Source organism: Triticum urartu, chromosome 2A (genome assembly GCF_056163025.1).
Source record: "Triticum urartu cultivar PI428250 chromosome 2A, HENAU_Tu73, whole genome shotgun sequence".
Taxonomy (NCBI): domain Eukaryota; kingdom Viridiplantae; phylum Streptophyta; class Magnoliopsida; order Poales; family Poaceae; genus Triticum; species Triticum urartu.
The window spans coordinates 547,191,612-547,210,882 of NC_141874.1; the positions used below are offsets into that span (position 1 = coordinate 547,191,612).

The 19,271-nt window shown below is 41.9% G+C and overlaps 1 long non-coding RNA gene across 6 annotated transcripts; it reads left to right on the forward strand.

The window, feature by feature from the left end:
• Positions 1-9,108: 9,108 nt before the first annotated feature.
• On the forward strand, positions 9,109-17,852 carry LOC125532016 (uncharacterized). Of its 6 annotated transcripts, none has more exons than XR_015616919.1 (8): positions 9,109-9,582; positions 9,698-9,759; positions 10,283-10,376; positions 11,221-11,260; positions 11,723-13,863; positions 14,370-14,458; positions 15,766-15,869; positions 16,989-17,852. It is a non-coding gene; the product is annotated as an uncharacterized LOC125532016 (long non-coding RNA). The 6 variants fall into 6 exon arrangements; XR_015616918.1 differs by lacking the exon at positions 16,989-17,852 and adding an exon at positions 16,474-16,805; XR_007296441.2 differs by lacking the exon at positions 16,989-17,852 and having other exon boundaries at positions 11,723-13,007; positions 13,120-13,863; positions 15,766-16,805.
• Positions 17,853-19,271: the final 1,419 nt, after the last annotated feature.

The following is a 19,271-nucleotide window of genomic DNA, read 5'->3' on the forward strand; positions in this document are numbered from 1 at the left end:
GAAGATGCATTAGTTTTCTTGGTGGAAGCTTTGTTTCCCAAAGAATCTTGGAGGACTTGGATACCGAGACTTCCACTCTTTTAACCTCGCAATGTTGGCAAAGTAGGTTTGGAGACTTCTGTGAAATCCTGATTCTTTGTGTGCTAGGATCCTTAAAGCAAAATATTTTCCCAACCAAAGTATACTGGAGGCAGGGCCTAAAAAAGGATCCTCATTTACATGGCAAAGCATTTTCACCGGTATTCAAACTTTGAAAAGAGGTTATATTTTGAGGGTAGGAAACGGCGAGTCCGTTGATATATGGAGAGACCCATGGACACCTACCAGTCCGGACAGAAGGGTTTTGTTGCCAAGAGGTAATATCGTGATTACCAAAGTGGCTGAGCTGATTGACCCTTATTCAGGAAAATGGGACGAAGACCTTGTGCGGTCTATTTTCTCACATGTGGATGCAACCAGAATCCTAAAAATTCCTGTAAGTTTGAACAACTTTGATGATTTTGTTTCATGGCATTATAACGGAAATGGGATGTTCTCAGTGAAATTGGCGTATCATGTGGAATGGAGACACCAGTTCGGGAATTCATATCAAACTATGTCGTCGTCATCTAGAGGATCGAATCCAATCTGGAAGAAGGTGTGGGCACTTTTGGTTCCTGGTAAGGTCAAAACTTTTGTGTGGAAAGTGTTACATGGAGCCATTCCAGTCAAATCAACTCTGACGAATCGCCATATTGGGACGGACGACCGGTGTCCAATCTGTCATGATCACCCAGAAGACCTGAAACACTTGCTATTTGAATGCGCACCAGCAAAAATGATGTGGTACACACTAAAACTAAAACAAGCAATATCAGATGCATGTATTGTAGACAGGTCAGGTTCAGCCGTCTTGGATGAGTTGTTGGATTCCTCAACTAGTCATTACCTTGATCTACCTCAGGTAGGGATTGCGGAGGTTGTGGCGATCGCAACATGGTACATCTGGTGGATCAGACGGACAGTCACACACAAGGAGAGGACACCCCCAGCAACAAATTGGAAGTTATCTGTTCTGTCCCTATGCACAAACTTCACCAAAACAGCTCAGAGTAGTTAAATGGATGAAACCAGATTCATGTCAAGTTAAATTAAATTAAATGTAGATGCCTCGTTTCATTTTGAAGAGGGGGAAGGGGCGACGGGCGCGGTTATCCGTGACAAGATAGGCAATTTCCTTGCAGGTGCATGTTTTTATGTTACACACTTGTCATCGGCCACGATGATGTAAGCACTGGCAATGAAAAAAGGCCTTGAACTAGTGACATCTTTGGGCTATCACCAAGCCGTTGCTGAATCTGAATGTTTAGAGGTGATTGAAGCTTGCAAAGGAGGACAAATATGGTGGAATGAAGAAGCTGTAGTATGCGGATTGTGTTGATCTGGTGACGGAAATAGGAACAGTTCAGTACTCGCAGTCTCCGGGAGGCCAATGGTGTCGCACATGAGATAGCAAAACATAGTTATGAAAATCTTTTATCTTGTAATTGAATAGATGATCACCCTCCCTTTCTGACTGAATATCTCATGAACAATGTAAGTGTGCTTATTTGATTAATAAAGTAAGCCACGATGGCATTCCATCAAAAAAAAGGAAATGCGGGAGTTACTTCTTGTCAGTTGTTTGAACCTAAAGAGTCATAGGAAGTGTTGAATTCTGATTACACGCGCTGAACTCAGTCAACACACAAACTCTTTGAAGACGGGTTCTTATTATTAAAGCAGTCTTCTTTCAAATTCACAAAACAACAAAATGCAGTCCTCTTTCAGGATTTCTGTACGCAGAGGATGACCTCCCAGTGCGCGCATAGGGCGACGGAAAGCTAGCAAACACGTACTGCCCGTGCACTTCGGCCAGGTCAGGTGCTGGGACGTTGGCATTTTTTCATTTTGCATTTTAAACTTAAAAACTGTTCACATTTTTTGTTAAAAAATGTTCATAGAATCGAAAGAAATATTAGGGACTCAACAATGTTCCAATTTCTACTTTTTTATGTATTTTAAAAATCAATGCGGATTTCAAATAATGTTCCCGGAATGTTTACAAATATAAAAATTGAATTTAAAAATATTTTATGATTTAATATAATATTACTAAATTTCCAAAAAATTGCAAATTTAAAAAGTGTTCACAAATCTGAAAAATATTCCAAATTTCCAAAAACTCAACGATCAGACGGTTAACTAACTAGTCAACTAACCAACCAGCAAGATGGAAGCGAGCCAGGTGCTTTGGTTGACAAGCATCGAAGAGAGCTGCTATTCGGCGCTCTTAGCACCGGCTAGCGCTGCTGGCACTCGCACGCGATGCGTAGCAGCCGGCCCAGCAAATACTACAAAGGTGTCGCCCGTTTTCACACTTGGCTCGCTTCGATCTCGCTGGTGTTGGTTGACTAGTTGACGGTCTGACTGCTGACTTTTGAAAAATAATCATAAAAATGAAAAGATAAATTTGAAAAGGGTTAAAAATTTAAATAAAATTCACAAAAAAGAAAAATTTATAAGAAAATAGAAAATTGGCAAATGTTCGCAAATTGAGAAAATTACAGGATTTTGGATTTTTTTGCGAATATGAAGTTCATGATTTGGGAAAAGGTTCGTGAATTTGGAAAATATCAAGAAAGCTGAAAAGAAAACAAGAATTTGAAAAAAAAATCACATGATCAATGTTCATGCATTAAAAAAAGCTCACGGATTTGAGAAACAATAAACGAATTTGAAACTTGTTCAAAAACAGTAAAAAAAGGAGAAAACAGAGAAAAGAAAACAAAAAACAAGTAGAAAAAACTCGAACAGAAAATGGCTAGAAAACCCAGCACGAAAACGTGGAAAAGAAAAACATGACCGGAAGTATATGGCCCGCACCAGCTACAACCCTAGTGTACGTGGGGGGGGGATATATCTGGTTCACCGGGGCAATTGGTGCTGCCGGTGCACCGATGCCCCGTTGCACATTTAAAAATGTTTCAAAAAATAATAAAACATTTAATGCATTGACACAACAAGAATGTATATTGTCACAAAAATTCAAACCAAAATTCGAAACATTACTCGAGATACAAAAATGACAAATCTGACACGGAATAGTAGATAACACAAATTGGGCTTCACTTTTGGCCCATTAAGACATTGATTTCAAATTTTCTATCTTTGTATCTCGAGCAATGTTTCAAATTTTGATTTAAATTTTTGTGAAAACATACATTGATGTTGTGTCGATGCAGTCAATTTTTTAAAACATTTTTTAATGTGCAATGGAGTCCGATGCACCGGTAGCACTTTGCCCGAGTGCACCAGATACGTTCCGGGGGGAGGGGGGTGCCTCGTGGTGTCGAATAGGGAAAGGGTGTTTTCATGTCACGTTGTGATTGGCGGGCCCACTTCTCGTTGCTCACTTGCTGACTTCGGGGTAGCTCGCACGCTTTGGGATCCTCGCTCGCTAGTTTTACTTGTTTAGTCCATTTGTTTTTTCTTAATTTGTTTTAATCTTTTCCATCTTAGTTTTTTCTTCAGTTTTCTTTGTTCCTTCAACGTTTTTCTGTTTTACTTCGTTTTTTCACCTTTTTATTCCGCGGTTTATTGGTTTTTTTCTTTTCTTTCTTTATTTTTTTTTCTTGTTTGTTTTCATTTGTTTTTCATCGTACATTTTTTGTATGCATCAGGAAGATTTTTTATATATACGTTTAAAGTTTTCTAAATACATTATTTATATTCTTTCTAAGTTACATTTTTATAACTACTTTTTAGGCACATTGTATATTTTTATATACACATTGCATTTTTTTAGAAATATGGAATTAAAAAATTTAAAAATGTATTTTCTTTCCTCTTTGTGCATAAACATTGTACATACATCTCGGACATTTTATCTGTAGAGGTTTAACATTTTTAGTACATGATTAAGATTTTTTGAAACATATATATATATATATATTTCATGTCTACTTTTCTCCATAAACTTTGTAATTTTTTTTACATCAGGAACATTATACAAAAAGGTGTTTAATTTTCTAAATACATGATTAACAATTTATAAAACATACTCCCTCCGTTCCTTGATATAAGGTGTATAGATTTTTGCGAAAAAGTCTAAAATATAAGGTGTATTGCCTTGCACCACTCGTTTGGATAACTTTTGAAGGATTTTGATTATATTTCATTACATAGGGCAAGCTCCTCTATTTTCTCATGTCAATTAGTCAGGTGTAGTCTCGCCCAAAACTTGTGAATTTTTTCCTTCATGTGCGTTCTTTAATTTCTGTGCCAAAAACTATACACCCTATATTTAGGAACGGAGGGAGTATATTTTCTTTGTTTACTTTTTCATGTACGTTTGTTATACATCAGAAACATTTTTTATATACATGTTTAACATTTTCCAAATACATGATTAACATTTTTGAGAACTTATATCTTGATGTCTACTCTTGTCCTTACACATTGTCCACCGTATGCATCGGAAACAATTTTTTCAATACACATTTAGTAATTTTTAATTGCATGATTAAAGTTTTTCATAAACTTATGTCATATGTTTTTTCGAATATAGATATTGAGGATATTTTAAAGTATAAAAAAAGTAAGCAAAAAATACTTAAAAAGACGAGCGCTTTTGAGAGTTGTGGTCTCCTCTGTCCTCTCGCTTCAGGCATAGCACTAGCGAGCTAACCCAATAGACTTGGACTCACTCGCGTTAGGTTAGGTTTTCTTCGGGTTTTTATTTCTTTTTGTCGTTTCTTTTGTTCTTTCTTCGGTCCTTTTTATTTTTTTCACCGGTTTCCTTCTGTTTTTCTTTTTTCTTTGTTATAATTTTTTTAAAAAATTCTGGTTTCTCTGTTTTCACTGATTTTTTATGGTTATGTTTGTTTCTGTCTCATTTTTAGGTTCTTTCTTTTCCTTTTTTGCATTGTTTTTCCTCCAATTTTTTGCCTTTTGATTTTTAGTTTTCTTTCTCATTTTTCAGGTTTATTTCTTTCTTTTCCTTCTTGCATTGTTTTTCCTCCGATCTCTCCTTTTTCTCTTTGGTTTTCTTTAGTTTCTTTATTTTTTTTTCTATTTCAAACACATGTCTACATTTTTTGTTACATGTTGTACATTTTTTCTTACACGTAAAGAACTTTGTTCATACATGCATGAATAGACCTTCAGATTTGATATTCCCGGAGCAAGAAATTCCGGCGGTAGAAAAATTGTGAAAAATGGTACGGGGAGTTTCAGGATTTATAGGTGAAAGAATCAGCATAAGGCGGTGCTAGGGGGGCCCATGCAGCCACCCCACGTAGTGGGCCCCTGGCCCCGTGGGGGCCTAGGGTGCTCCCCTGGCCTCTTCCGGTGCTCTCTAGAATCTACGTCTTCTGAAAAATCTACGTAAATCCCCACCGTATTTTGAGGTCCGTAAATGTGGATTTTCTGAGAAGTCAAAAACTTGTAGAAAAACAACTGGCTCTGGGCACTTAATTAATAGTTAGTCGAGAAAAATAATATAAATTGCTATAAAAATATATTCAAAAGTGATATTATTGTAGCATGAAATAATAAAAAATTATAGATATACATGAGACGTATCAACTATCACAACTCCGTCATTCCCGACTGGAAGCCGAAAGTACCCCAAGCCTGCACGAGGCGAAACGATTGCCCCACTGCAATCTGGTATTCTGTCGTTTTCCTTCTGCAGCTTTACCTCGAAGAAGTTGCTTTAGAGGCCAAAGTGCGGGGCCATCCGCAAGAAGTGCTCATACAAAGTAATGAATCAGGCAAGCTGTGGAACCCCGTTCAGCATAATATGATGGAACTGGCTGCCGCGGTAGTGAAGGATCCATCAAATGAGGCGATGAAGGGGAAGGGAGAGGTCGCGGCACAGAAATGAAGTATGGATCACTCTATGACATCCCTCAGCCAATGCGTCATGGACCCCGATTGGCCGGCTCCGCGGCTTATTCAAGTATGACATGCATCAGGTTGAATTATGTTGGACATGTATTCTGCACTATCGTCAGGTCGGTGCAGGGTCATCACTTCCCGACTCCAGGTTGTTGGCCACTATTTTTTGGATGTTCGCGACCAGTCAGGAGGTTGTTGGGGAGGCTGCTCTTTATAGGTTGCTTGGCTTCTTTGCTGCAACTGGTCTTTGCGTCAAGGGCGCAATGTGGTCCCCATGTTGCTTATGTGAAAAACTTATTTTTGTCGATGCAAGTTCCAGACGTAACTCATGAATGCACTTCTTCATACATTTGAGTTTAAACATGGTGTCCCACCTTCCACACAATCTTAAAAGTTCTTGTCGAATTTTCTTAGGGTTTGTTTCCATGAGCCCTTCTTTGAGAAAAAGACTTACCAATTCCAGGTGGCTCTCACTACTAACTAATTTATCAAAAGAGACCGGTGGAACCTCCCTACTGCTATTTCCCATCTTCATTTTTGCGACACCTGTCAAAACTAGATGAGACATCAATGAAGTAAAACGGTGGGATGCTCAACAGACATATATGGAGAAATGACTAAGGTAGGATGCATAAGCCAACATGCGAGGAGGGGGGAGGAGGGTTTATATGATGAGCAAGGCAAGAGAAAAGGCGAAAAAATGAGCAGGAAAGGGCAAATTGATGGAAAAAAACATTTCATTGGCAGCCAAAGTGGGTAATCATTGCTACATGCATCTCCGTCGCCTTGTTTCGGTGATATGACGGGTTTTTCATTTCTGGCAACAACGAAGAGGGTTCCTCATTGATAACGAAAAAAACATACTTCTTTTCCATGCGCAACGAATAAGGCTCTTCGCCTCTCTTGAAAATGAAAAGTTGGTCTTCATTGGTAACGACAAAGACAGGGTGCTATAACTGTAATTTTCGAAATTGTGATCATAGTTTCAAGACTTCATAAAATGAAAGTTAATTTTTTTAAAGAAATCCGTAGGGAAAAACATAGGCCAATATCAGTAGGAAAAAGGACAGATCTTGATTTTTCCTGAAAGCGCGTTAGATCGTGCTGAAGTTTTGAAAAAGGAGTGTATGACAAAAAACTATCACTTTAGAGGTTTGCGTCCCACAGAACTACCACTTTAAAAAAAGTGACCGAAAACTACCAGAATTTTCTAATTTTGTGACTAAAAACTACCATTTTCAGATAATGACTAGTTTAGACTATTTAAGCGTGTTTATGACAGGCAGGGCCCATCTGTCAGCGCTAACGTGGCGTCAAAGTCAACTTCACAGGAGAGCGGACGCCTCGCCTATCCCCGAGATCTGGGGCGTCAATGGAGTTTCGCCGGCGTTCCACCCGGCTATGACCACCAGACCGCATCAGGGCCCTCCCCAACGACCTGCTCCTCGTCCTTGCCCGCTTCCGCTACGCCCGGGCCGCCGCGGGCACCGGCCTCATCTGGCGTCGGTGGTGCGCCCTCGTGGCCCGCCCGCATCAACTCGCTGCCCCGCGCCGCCGCGCGGCTCAAGACGGAGGAGCTCGTCTTTGACCTCCGCTCCGATCTGGTCGACGGCTCCCTCGTAGTCGACCTGCCCTGCCTGCGTCGTGCCACCTCCTCCTCATCCTCCGCGTGCCCGACGGCGCAGAATTCGGGCAGCAGCAGTCTCGCCCAGCAGCAAGGGCTCGCCGCGATGGTGGCCTCCCTTCGAGCTGGAGCTCGTGGTCAGCGGCAAGGAGCAGCAGCACCATGGCTCCGGCCTCCCTCTCGCCTCCGGCGATGACCGCCGGGGAGCCGGGATGCACAAAAGTTGTTTGTGAAAATGGCAAGGAAAGATAAAGAGAGGAGGAAGAAGAATGACGTGTGGGTTCCAAGTGTAATAATGGTCAACTGAACAGTCAACATGTTTAAATCATCTAAACTGGTCATTATCTGAAAGTGGTAGTTTTTAGTCACAAAATTAAAAAAATTTGATAGTTTTCGGTCACTTTTTTTAAGTGGTAGTTCTGTGGGACGCGAACCCCTAAAGTGGTAGTTTTTTGTCAAACACTATTCGAAAAAGGATCAAAACAGTGAATTTGGACTCCCATGACTACCATGCCTTCCTTTTATCTCAAGTAACAAAGTATGCGCAATCTTTGGCCAGAGCTCCAGCCCCTAGGGAACACAGCTCGGTGGAGGTTGGTGGTGTTACTGTCACGTACGGTACCATGCACCCGTGCGTGCTATGATCACATACCTTATCTTCCGAGGATCATCACACTATCATGCATTGTTGCATTGAGTACTTACACATATGGTCCCCTTTAACTTACCTTGATGGTGCTGAGCAGGAGGAGAGATGCCACCAGCACGGCCACGGCAAGCTTGCCGAGCGCCATGGCTCCTTCCTCTGGAGTCCTTGAGCTTCCTTGAGCTGTGTGGTGCCTTTGGGTTGGGTGGCGATGCAATGCCGGAGTCAGTCTGCGTGATGGTTAAATACAGCGAAGCCAAGGGTTTAACCACTTTACAGGCTTGCGCTGTGGAAGTGGAAGTGATGGGTGGTGGCCAGGTTGGCTCCTGCCAAGGGCGTAAATGGTCTGCGGCTGCGGCAGTGCGACTGCACTTGCCCAATCGCCTTTGACCACCACCGTCACTTGGTTGAGTGCAGTAAATGGGCTTAATTTGCCATGTTCACGGGGCGCCACACCTGCCCTGCCCTTGATTACAGATAAAACTCGGGGCGACCCCGGTTGCGTTCCATTCAGAAAAACGAATCCGCTCGAATTCCCTGGCTCCTCAGCGATTTGGGCCTCCTGGCCGTTAGATTCATTTGCTTGATGTGATTCCGGCCGTCGGATCGAGCAGTGGGATGACCTGCGCCGTCAGATCGATTCGTTGCTCCTGTCGCAATGAAAGTCACCGTTTTCCTGGGTTTTCACTTACTCCGCTGTTTTGAGCGTACTTCGCTGGCGTGTGGGCCGCATTGTTCAGTGACCGTGGTTATGTGTTTTGGTTGTGTGGCCCGTGGGGCGCGTGGGCTGGCAAATATCTTGTGCCACCGTAAGAAATAACGTGCCCCCGTAAAGGGTATTTTGGTCTTTTCACGTTTTGGCCTTGTGCGTGGTGGACGGTGGTTGGCCCGTGCGTGGATGAGGTGGGGGAGGGCACCGGCTTGACCCTTCGTGCTCCCATTCGCCCTTTCTCTCTGGATCCCCTCTTCTCTCCCACGATCCTCTCTCTCTTCCCCAACTGCCGCCGCCACCATCGTCGCCTGGTACCGGCCAGTTCCGGCGAAGTCCGTCACCATCCAGCACATCCACGAGGTCATCTTGTGACGCTGCTCCTTCTCCACCGGGTTGATCCATCGCGCCGCTCCTCTACGAGCGGCCCCGGCTAACCCTAGCACCGCGGTCATCGGTGCACTACACGGCGTCGCCATGGACGCCGGCGCTGCGCCTGCGGCTCCGATCGGTCCTCGCCGACACCGCCTAAGTCCTCCCGCACTGCATCGCCTCCTGGTCGTTGTTCCAGGCGCCTCCATCGACTGGAGGAACGATGGGCCCTCGTCCTTGTGCCAGTGCGCGTCCGTGAAGGAAACAAACCGTGATGTGCCGCCTCAGATCCACTGTGTGAAGGCAGCGGTGAGCGTTATCTCCACTTCCCCCATTTCCTCTCTGTGTGTGTGTGTGTGTGTGTGTGTGTGTGTGTTCATCCGCTCGAGATTTAATTGGATATGTCAATTTGTTTGTTTTGCAGGGGGATGGATCACAAGGGGAGAGGTGCAGTCCTCCAGAGCTATTGGATCCCAAAATTGGAAGGTTTATTGATTTCCCATCTGGTTTATTTGTGCCTCAGTTGAGATCATGCATTTGAATTATGTTGTTGCTTGATGAAAAATTAGTAATGGGCGACTGTAGTATAGTCCGTATCATGTCTTTCTTCCATTGTCTAGACACTAGATTAATTGTTGTTCAAGATAAAAATATCCTGTTGATTGTATGTACATGTATCAAATGAACCCGATGCTCCTGTACATATATCTTGGTGTTCTGCTAATTTATTCATGGTTGACCAGGATTGTTGAAATGCAGCTAGCTATAAAAATGCATTGATAACGTTTTTTGAGATACTATCTCAAATGATGGTCAATTAGATAGTAGTTTATAACATTGTGGTAGGAAAATCTATATAAGTTTCGTTTTGGCTGGTGTAAAGTTTGTGTGAAGATTGTTGTAAGCACCACTTGTGTGCTGATTTTACTCTTTCAAGTCCTAATTTAGTAGCTTACTTATGATGCATGTGCTTACTATTTCCATTTTGTGCGTTCGTATTCTGTCTCAGATGATGGCGATATGTTGCGAGGATGAGTGCTTCTCCATTTTCTGTTCTGTATGTGGTGGTCGACGTTTGTACCTCGCTCGGGCTAATTTCTTTGGTAATTCACATATGAAATCGTTAATTTCTTCCATATTTGTTTGCCTGAAATACTTTGTCAAATATTGATTTCCTTGTTTGATCAAACAACACATGAACTCCAATGTGTACATGATATTTCCGTGGTCACGTTATTTTGTTCATGCCATGAGTTGACTAGAGAAAGATGGCAATGTTTTGCTTATCATGGTTGTAAACCTGTATACCTAATGATGGTGTATTCTTATGTTAGCTAAAAGTGCTTCTGCTGTGTAGTTCGTCTAACCAAATTTGGAACAAATTTGTAGGGACCTAAAAACATAGGTTGATATGTGATATTGTAATGAATACAAAGACAACATCAGCATGGCAGACTGCCATATAAGATAGAGTATAAGATAAAAGGACAGTATGTTACTTTTCTCCGATTGCACATGGATAGTTTGATGTTGCGGTGCACGTGTAGTTTATTCACGGGGATGTATATGCATAATTCAGTAATGGATTGTTTGTTTTCTCCCTGCGAACACTAACTGCTAGCATATGCATTTATTTGCTGATTCTAACAAGATGCATCGCTATATCGATAATACAGTAAGCACCTCCTGAAGATCTGAACTGTCAGGTGGTGCCCTTGCATAGTTGGCTGGTTCTCTTAATTTTCTTTTTCCCTGCATTCTAATTTCCTGGTTTTCCATCGCTCCAAAAGTGTACTTCAAAATGAGTGTGCATGTATTCAGTATTCAGAGAGATGGGGTACTATGTAGACATTCATTGTATTTGTTATGTACCTGTTTACTTAATAATCATTATGTCAGTTACGGTTGCTTTGAAATCATTCTCTTAATAGTCATTATGTTCGACAGGTGCACGGGCTTTCAGATCTAAGGTTCACCGGCACACAAGGTATATCCTAAGCCGTTAATCGGTCCTACTCTACTGCAGATCCCTGCTATTGTTGTTCAGTGTCTTGCTTGCAATACGAATGGGTACCTCCAGGTAGGAACATATGTAGTTTCTTGATTTACTGACATGTGTGTGGATCCCAATGCGCATATTCTTGATGAAAACTATCCTTTAACCCTGTAGCGTCCTGTGGCTTTATCAAAGTCAGGCCATTATTTGGGTTTTTAACAAAACACATTCCATTTGACTTACAAATATATCAGCAGTGACATACTATTATTAGCAGTCATCTAAATACTCTACAGTTCCAGTGATAGATGAGCTGGTCTATCAAATATGCATTGCTTTCTGTATTGCCTAGCCCCGCTTCGATTACATTGTTCTATTATACTAAATGTTTATTCGCCTGTTGCGATAGCATATCTGATTGTTGATATTGTTTGACATGTATTTCGTGCACAGAGTCACTTGGTTGTTTGATGCATTCGTGCTCGTCGGCGGGACGGTGCAAGGCGCAACTCCGATGCGGTTCCTCACCGGTTGGACGGCGTTCAGGCGCAACCCCGGTGCTCACTGAGTACTGCCTCGGCTACAACCTCCCACGGTGAGGTAAAAAACGACTACGATCGGATTCCCTGGCTCCTCAGCGATTTGGGCCTCCTGGCCGTTAGATTCGTTTGCTTGATGTGATTCCAGCCGTCGGATCGAGCAGTGGGATGACCTGCGCCGTCGGATTGATTCGTTGCTCCTGTCGCAATGAAAGTCACCGTTTCCCTGGGTTTTCGCTTACTCCACCGTTTTGAGCGTATTTCGCTGGCGTGTGGGGTTTCCGGCGTGTGGGCCGCCTTGTTCAGTGACCGTGGCTATGTGTTTTGGCTGTGTGGCCCGTGGGGCGCGTGGGCTGGCAAATATCTTGTGCCACCGCAAGAAATAACGTGCCCCCGCAGAGGGTATTTTGGTCTTTTCATGTTTTGGCCTTGTGCGCGGTGGACGGTGGTTGGCCCGTGCGTGGATGAGGTGGGGGAGGGCACCAGCTTGCCCTTTCGTGCTCCCATTCGCCCTTTCTCTCTGAATCCCCTCTTCTCTCACACGACCCTCTCTCTCGTGTTGGGGCGATGATGATTAGCCGTGGCTGGAAAAAAGTGTGCCTTTGAGCAATCGGGGCACCTGTGGGTATCAAGTTGAATCCTCCCTCTTGTCTCTAGAATCCTTTTTGATCCTGTGATACTTGTTGCTCTGTCCTTGGATGGTCATTCTTGTTGAGTGATAACCAGGGCAACTCCATTGTATAAACAGATTGATCTGGTGATAAGAGACGGGGGTAGGTTATATGATCGAGGCAAGTCAGATCTGAGCCCACTATGCAATGAACCCTGGACCCTTTTATTTGTATTTAAAGGTGTTGCTTATTTATGCTCCACTGCTTATAGTCGTCTTATGTAAAGATTTCTTCTCTCTCATACCTTTATTGCATACGAGTTGTTCTTGATCTTTTATTGTTTGTTGTTGGTCCTTGATTTAATCTGGTTAAGAGTAAGTTGTACTTTGTTATACTAGAAAGACTCGCTCCCAACAAGTTATCGGAGCCGCTCTTGTTGCCTTGAGTTTGTATGGTAAAAATATGCCTTGGCATGAGGGTGCCGGTCCCAACGTTTTGGTCAGGCGAATACTAGAAAAACTCGCAGGTTCGGCCCTGGAGGTTCTCAGGTTCGACTCCGAGAGCTGCCCGCTTTCCGAGGAGCCCCTGGTGCATCGCTGCCCGACCCCTTTTTTTGCTTTAATTTTGGTTGGGCTTCAGATTCGATCGTGGGTTGACCTGGGTCTGGGTGTGCTTCCTTCTCTTTGTGTTTGTGCTACAGGCGAGGATTGTGCTCGGAGAGGACCCACACGACGCTCCGCTTGCCGTCGTGGTGCACCCCTTTTGAAATTTCCCGAGATAGCTGATTGGTGCTACATGATACAGTGGTGTTCTCCAACATCTTCCATGTCCATAAACTATGGTTTATTTGTTGGTCTAATTATCTCTTGCTTATCAGTACGGAGACTACAATTTGTTCAGTCGTAAATAAGATGTCTAACTCCAAGTTGAAGTATTATCAGACTTTATTTTTTATAGTGTTTGATAAACCGGTGGTTTATAGTACCATGGGAATTTGTCTCATACGTAGTATGTGGTTCCTTATAAAAATATGCCAATCGTGTTGAAACAAGTAATTTATCTAGCTACACATGCCCTTTCTGATGCATTGCGGGTTTGCTATCAAACTCTCAAAAAGAAAGAACAACTTTATTTTGTTTTGTTGGGAAACCTTTCTGTAGTCACTACCTTGACAGAGACAACTATGTAATCGAGGATATATTTGGTGGGTTTTCAGGCAAAGCTTAGCGGATATTTTTATAGGTTCAGCGCTTGCTTTATGCTTTGATAACTTTAAATTCCTTTTGTTCTTTGGATTATCATAGCATACTCGTCTCTTCTAATCCTAGCAAGGGCATTCTTCATGTTTACAGATAGTTTGGCGCTCTCATGGTTCTTTTCGAGAGATTGTTCTTCCGAGCATTATTTGGTAACCATCTACTGTAGATCATCTACTGCCCTTATGGTGAGTCATTAATGGTGCATGTTTTCCTGTTAGTTTCTCTGTGTGCCAATACCTGAATTTTAACCCTAACAATATACGGTACAATAGTCCCTTCTTTAGGTGATCTTCGGCTAGCTGCATGTTGTATATATCACTTCCAACTAATGTGCTCCAGGCTTTAGTGTTTTATAACATTAGGGGGAGTGACAGCTCTTGGATAGTGTAACTTTTATGATCATCCAATCACGGAGGAATATGTAGCACTACTGCTCTTTCTTGACATGCTGAACCTGAATTCATGTAATCAAGTTACAGATGAATACACATCATACTTGCTCGCCAGACACTAAAAACCACATTTCTCATGGTGGTGTATTCTTTGCCATACTGAACCTTAATCACATTTCACTTGGTGATGTGTTATTTGTCATACTGAACCTGAATCAGATTTGTCTTGGCGTCCTGTTCTTTGGCATACTGAACCTGAATTTGAGTCTGACGGTGTTGAACATTGTGATGCATTTCAGACCTGAGCCCGCAGGAATCGATGCTGCTGCGTGACGTGGAGCCCATGCCCGACCCCGACGACGGCGGTCGACCACAACCTCCCTCTCCGGTGAGTGATCCCATCTCCTACCTCTGGCTCCCTCTCTTTCTCTTGTGCTGCTCTAGGTAGGTATACCATATGCTCTGTTATGTGCTTGCCTGTAGCTTTTTTTTAGTTATTGAATAAACCATTGGAATAAACGCATCAAGAATTGAATAAACCATTGGAATAAAATACCTCTTTGTTCGCTTTAAATATTGTATAGTCAACATGCATGATACCTCTCTGTATAATGTTATGATTATATTACCCGCTCTGAAACTAAACTTTGTTTGGTGGTTCAGCTAGCTAAGGTTGGGATTTTGATTTCTAACATTCATATCTTGCTTTTCCTCTATCATATTATATGGTCCGTCCTTCCAGTCCTAATTCAGAGCTTCACCGTTGGTCGAGGTGGCCGTTGTTTGTTTGCTTTTGTTTCTGTATCATCTGACATATCACAGTTGCTACTTGCAAGTGTGACTACTATCTCTGAGCGGTAAGATGCAACCCAAAACTGTATTTGTGTTGTGGCGTGATCATTGGATGGTGGATTAGCATCAGTGCCTAACTATGTCCATAGGATGTATAATTTGGATTGCATAGTTCAGTTTTGTATCTCAGTCTAAATTTGGATTGAAAATAATTCCTTGCAAAAACTGATATGTTAGGAAACAAGCAAATGTATAAGATATGTAGATGCAAATAATTCCTTGCAAAAACCTACAGAGAACTCATTAATGGATAAGTTCTATGGTGCATAGGGAGTATATGTAGGAAGAATAAATGGCTTGATTAAATTGAGGGAACACTTGTATACTACTATGGACGGACTATTTGAAACATCACATAATCAACTGTTCTTTTTATCTTGAAAGAACTATGCACCGCACTTGAATATTTGATCATTTTGGGCGGTGATTCTATCCAAAGTCGCTGTTGTACGTCGGTGAGCAACCTCGGGCACCACACTAGCCAAAGCCCCTATCATCGATCTGATTGTTATACTACTGATTGGTTTGGTTTGCAATGCTGGTGATAGTAGATAGATTTCCTTATATTATTTTACTTTTTATAGACACCGACTTCAGAAATTATTGCTCTGTAATGATAATATTCTTAGATTATTTCAGTTTTATTGGTTTGGAAAAAATGTGGCACTTCTGTGTTTTTTTAAATTTGATGCCACTTCTATAATTAAAACAATGACATTCCAATGCGCATGCTACTTCTTTGCTTCAAACTATAGCATGTGTTTTTAGTTTCACCGATTTTGCATTACGAAAGTCAGCCACTCACCGATTCTGCTCGATCTCTTCCTCATTGGCGCTCGGCAGGAGAAGCTCAGGCTGCCACCACACAAAGGGAGAGGAGCCCAAGATGAATCTATCCCGCCTTACTGTCAATGACCCAACGACAGAGACAGCTACTTTGGGCCTAGGTGAGTAGCCGCCAGCCCTGCATTTCGAGCCTAGGTAACCAAGTTTGTGTCTACTTCTATGATTAGTTGCTTATGCTTCATGGTCTTTGTGAAACACAACATGATGCCTTGTTGGTTCCTGGGCAAGGCCTTTTGGGACCGATCTCTCTAGCGTTAAAGAAAGCAAGATTGATGCTCTGTTTTCTCTATTTTTGTTGGGTTGGAGCAGAGTGGGTTACCGATCCCATATGCCAGTATATAGGAAGAACAAAAAAACTTTAGTTGATTTACCTTTTAACCTAAATTTATATTGGAAACTTATACTAACCTTTATCTCAGTTAGTTGCACCAGCTTGCATGTATTTCAGTTGTGGCTCCTTTATTCTAAGTTAGCTGCATCATCTTGCAGTTATTAGTGTTCTTCCATGCCTACTTACATGAGTGTGTCACTTATATTGTTCATGGTGTATGCCACCTGATCATTGTACAACCATTGTTGCCTATCAATAAATTTTGGGGTAATGGAGACATTGATCGTCTTTCTCGGACAATATATGGTTTGACTTCTTGTTGTTACATTTTTGTTTGCGTCAGAATTATAACATGTATTTGGTTATTGCAACAGGTAGCTTATTTACCCCCTAATTCCCTTTACTTTTGTTTGATACTGTGTACATATCAATGTTTAGTCACTTGAATTCAGAACAAAGATATGGTACACCGGACACGAAAGAAAGGAGTAGATAGATATACAGATTCAGATGATATAGTTTCTGTAGATGCGAAGCACGGAAGTTCTAGGTAAAAGTGAATCTGTTAGGGGGAAAACGAAGGCTTGTGTGCCTATTAGTTATTTTTTTGTTTTATCATTATCGGCACCTTATCTATCTGTAACATGTGTGACCTGTGCAACTGCAAAAGGGCAATAAAAATTCTGTGTAACACATGTTTTGTATGCACTCTGCCTATGCTTAGTATAGAAACTATGCATGGATGTTACTCTCTTTTTTGTGGCCTTGTGTAGATTGTAAATAAATTATCACGAACAATTGAGCCTTTTACTTTTTCTGTAGCATACTGAGCCTTTGCGGTATTGCTTTCATTGTATAAACGTATGAAATACAAAACGTCTCATACCAGGTTGGATATGACTGGGGCGGGTGGGGTGCGGCAAGTCGCACTTCCTATCTTCAGCAGTAACATCGAGTCCAACTCAGCAAATTTGCTTATGTGGCAATGAGTTAATGAAGAGAGAGGTAGTTGTACTAACTTAGCTAGTTACTATAACATCACATGTTCCAATGCAATATGAGGCCTTGTTTGGTTCATAAGTCCTAGGACTTTTTCTAGTCCCAACTAAAAAGTCCTAGTCCCTAAAAAGTCCCTCCCTGTTTGTTTTCAGAGACTAAAAAGTCCCTAGTCCCTTTCTAGAAGTTATTAAATGACTATGTTACCCTTAGTATATAGAAAAATAACAGCCAAACAACATCATGGGGTGATGGGTCAATGGGTGCATGGAGGGGCATTGTTGGAAAAGTTTCAAAAAGTCTCAAAAAAGACTCCTTGAGAGTCTTCTTCATTTAGTCTTAAAAAACAACTTTTAGTCCCTAGTAGTCCCCCCGTTTGGTTAAAAATTCTCTAAGAGGGACTTTTTCTAGTCTCTACACCAAAAAGTCCCTGGAAACAAACACCCCTGAGTCTATAACCTGATAAATGAATCTTTGCATGTTATCACACTTAAGTTACTACCCACTATGAAGGTAGTAACATAGTCTAGAAATATGTGTATGTTACTAGTGTATGTTACTATCCGTTGTGACTAGTCTTAGGCTAGTCATAGTGAGAGTAACTTAGGTAGTAATATAGCGCACCTCGAGAATTTTTTGCTTATGTGGCAAGTAGTTAATGAGAAGTAGTAACATAATATGTTACTGTAACATAGCGTTTTCCAAAACAATATGAGTCTACAAGCTATTAAATGAGGCCACATATGACACTAGTATTATGTTACTTTGCACTATAAAGATAGTAACTTAGACTAGTGTCATGCATATGACACTAGTCTAAATTACTTCCTGGAGTAACTTAGCTAGTAACATAACGTATTTCGAGAAAATTCTGCTTATGTGGTAAGTAATTAATGAGAGATGATAACATAATATGTTACTGTAACATAGCGCTTTTCAAGACAAGATGAGTCTACCAGCTAATAAATGAAGACATCTATGATACTATTATTATGTTACTTTGCATTATGAAGGTAGTAACTTGGACTAGTGCCATGCGCATGACATTAGTCTAAGTTACTCCCCACTATGACCAGCTTTATAGGAATGCCATTATTTTCGATGGAGCCTCACCATCATTAGAGGGAGTAATATGGATAATCGTGGCGGAATAAAATGCTTAGCATCAAGCGGGATTGCTCAAAATAGATTGGAGCGGTCGCGGTGAAGCTTTAAAGGTGGACGAGACGTGAGTACTCTGTACTAGGAACGTGTGAGTGGGACTTGGAGCCAAGGCTCTAGGCGTTGTAATGCCATTTGTAGACTTTGGGGTTTCTCTACCCACCCCCCTCCCCTTTATAAAGTATGATATGCACGTTCGTGCATAGTCGAGAAAAAATAAGGCTAAAATTCATGTTTTGATTCTTTTCTAAAACTTAATTAAGATCTTGCCCTACTTTGTAAATTTTTTGAGATCTGATCCTTTTCTAAAACTTGATCGAGATCTTTTGCTACCGCCAGGGTTTATGATGGTAGGATGCAATAGCCTACCGCCAGGGACCTTGGCGGTAGGAGACAATCCTACCGCCAAACAGGCTGGCGATAGGCTATACAACCCTACCGTTAATGTGCACGGCGGTAGATGGGAGCACGCACTATTTTCCATACTTAGAAAAATTTCTCGATAGGGTGTGCAACCCTACTGCCGGTGACTTTGGCGATAGGTTGTTATCCCCTACACTCATAGACCCTCGCAATAGCGAAAGGACCAGATCCCGAAGTTTTTACAAACTAGGGCCAGATCTTGATCAAGTTTCAGAAAAGGGTCAAACACGAAATTTAGCCCCATATAACGCCTAGGATTCTCTCCACGATGGTGCGGAAGGAAATTGGTCATGTCAAGCTTGCCGTCATTGAGCCCTGGACCGCACAATAATGCTAAATATACAAAGAGTTACATGTAGTTACACGCTGACTAAGATTCTTTCTTTCTAATTAACCACTCCTTTCTTGATTTTCACGAAGATGGCCTTTCCTCCCCTTAGTCTCCAATTAAAATCCACCCATTAATAAAATTCGTGTAAACCTATGTATATGTAGCATTATTCGTAAGCCCCACGGTGCGTCGTTTGATGAACGATGAGCGAGACAAGGGAATAGGACGGGGGAGTAGAGCAGACTGGCAGTCGTACAGGCG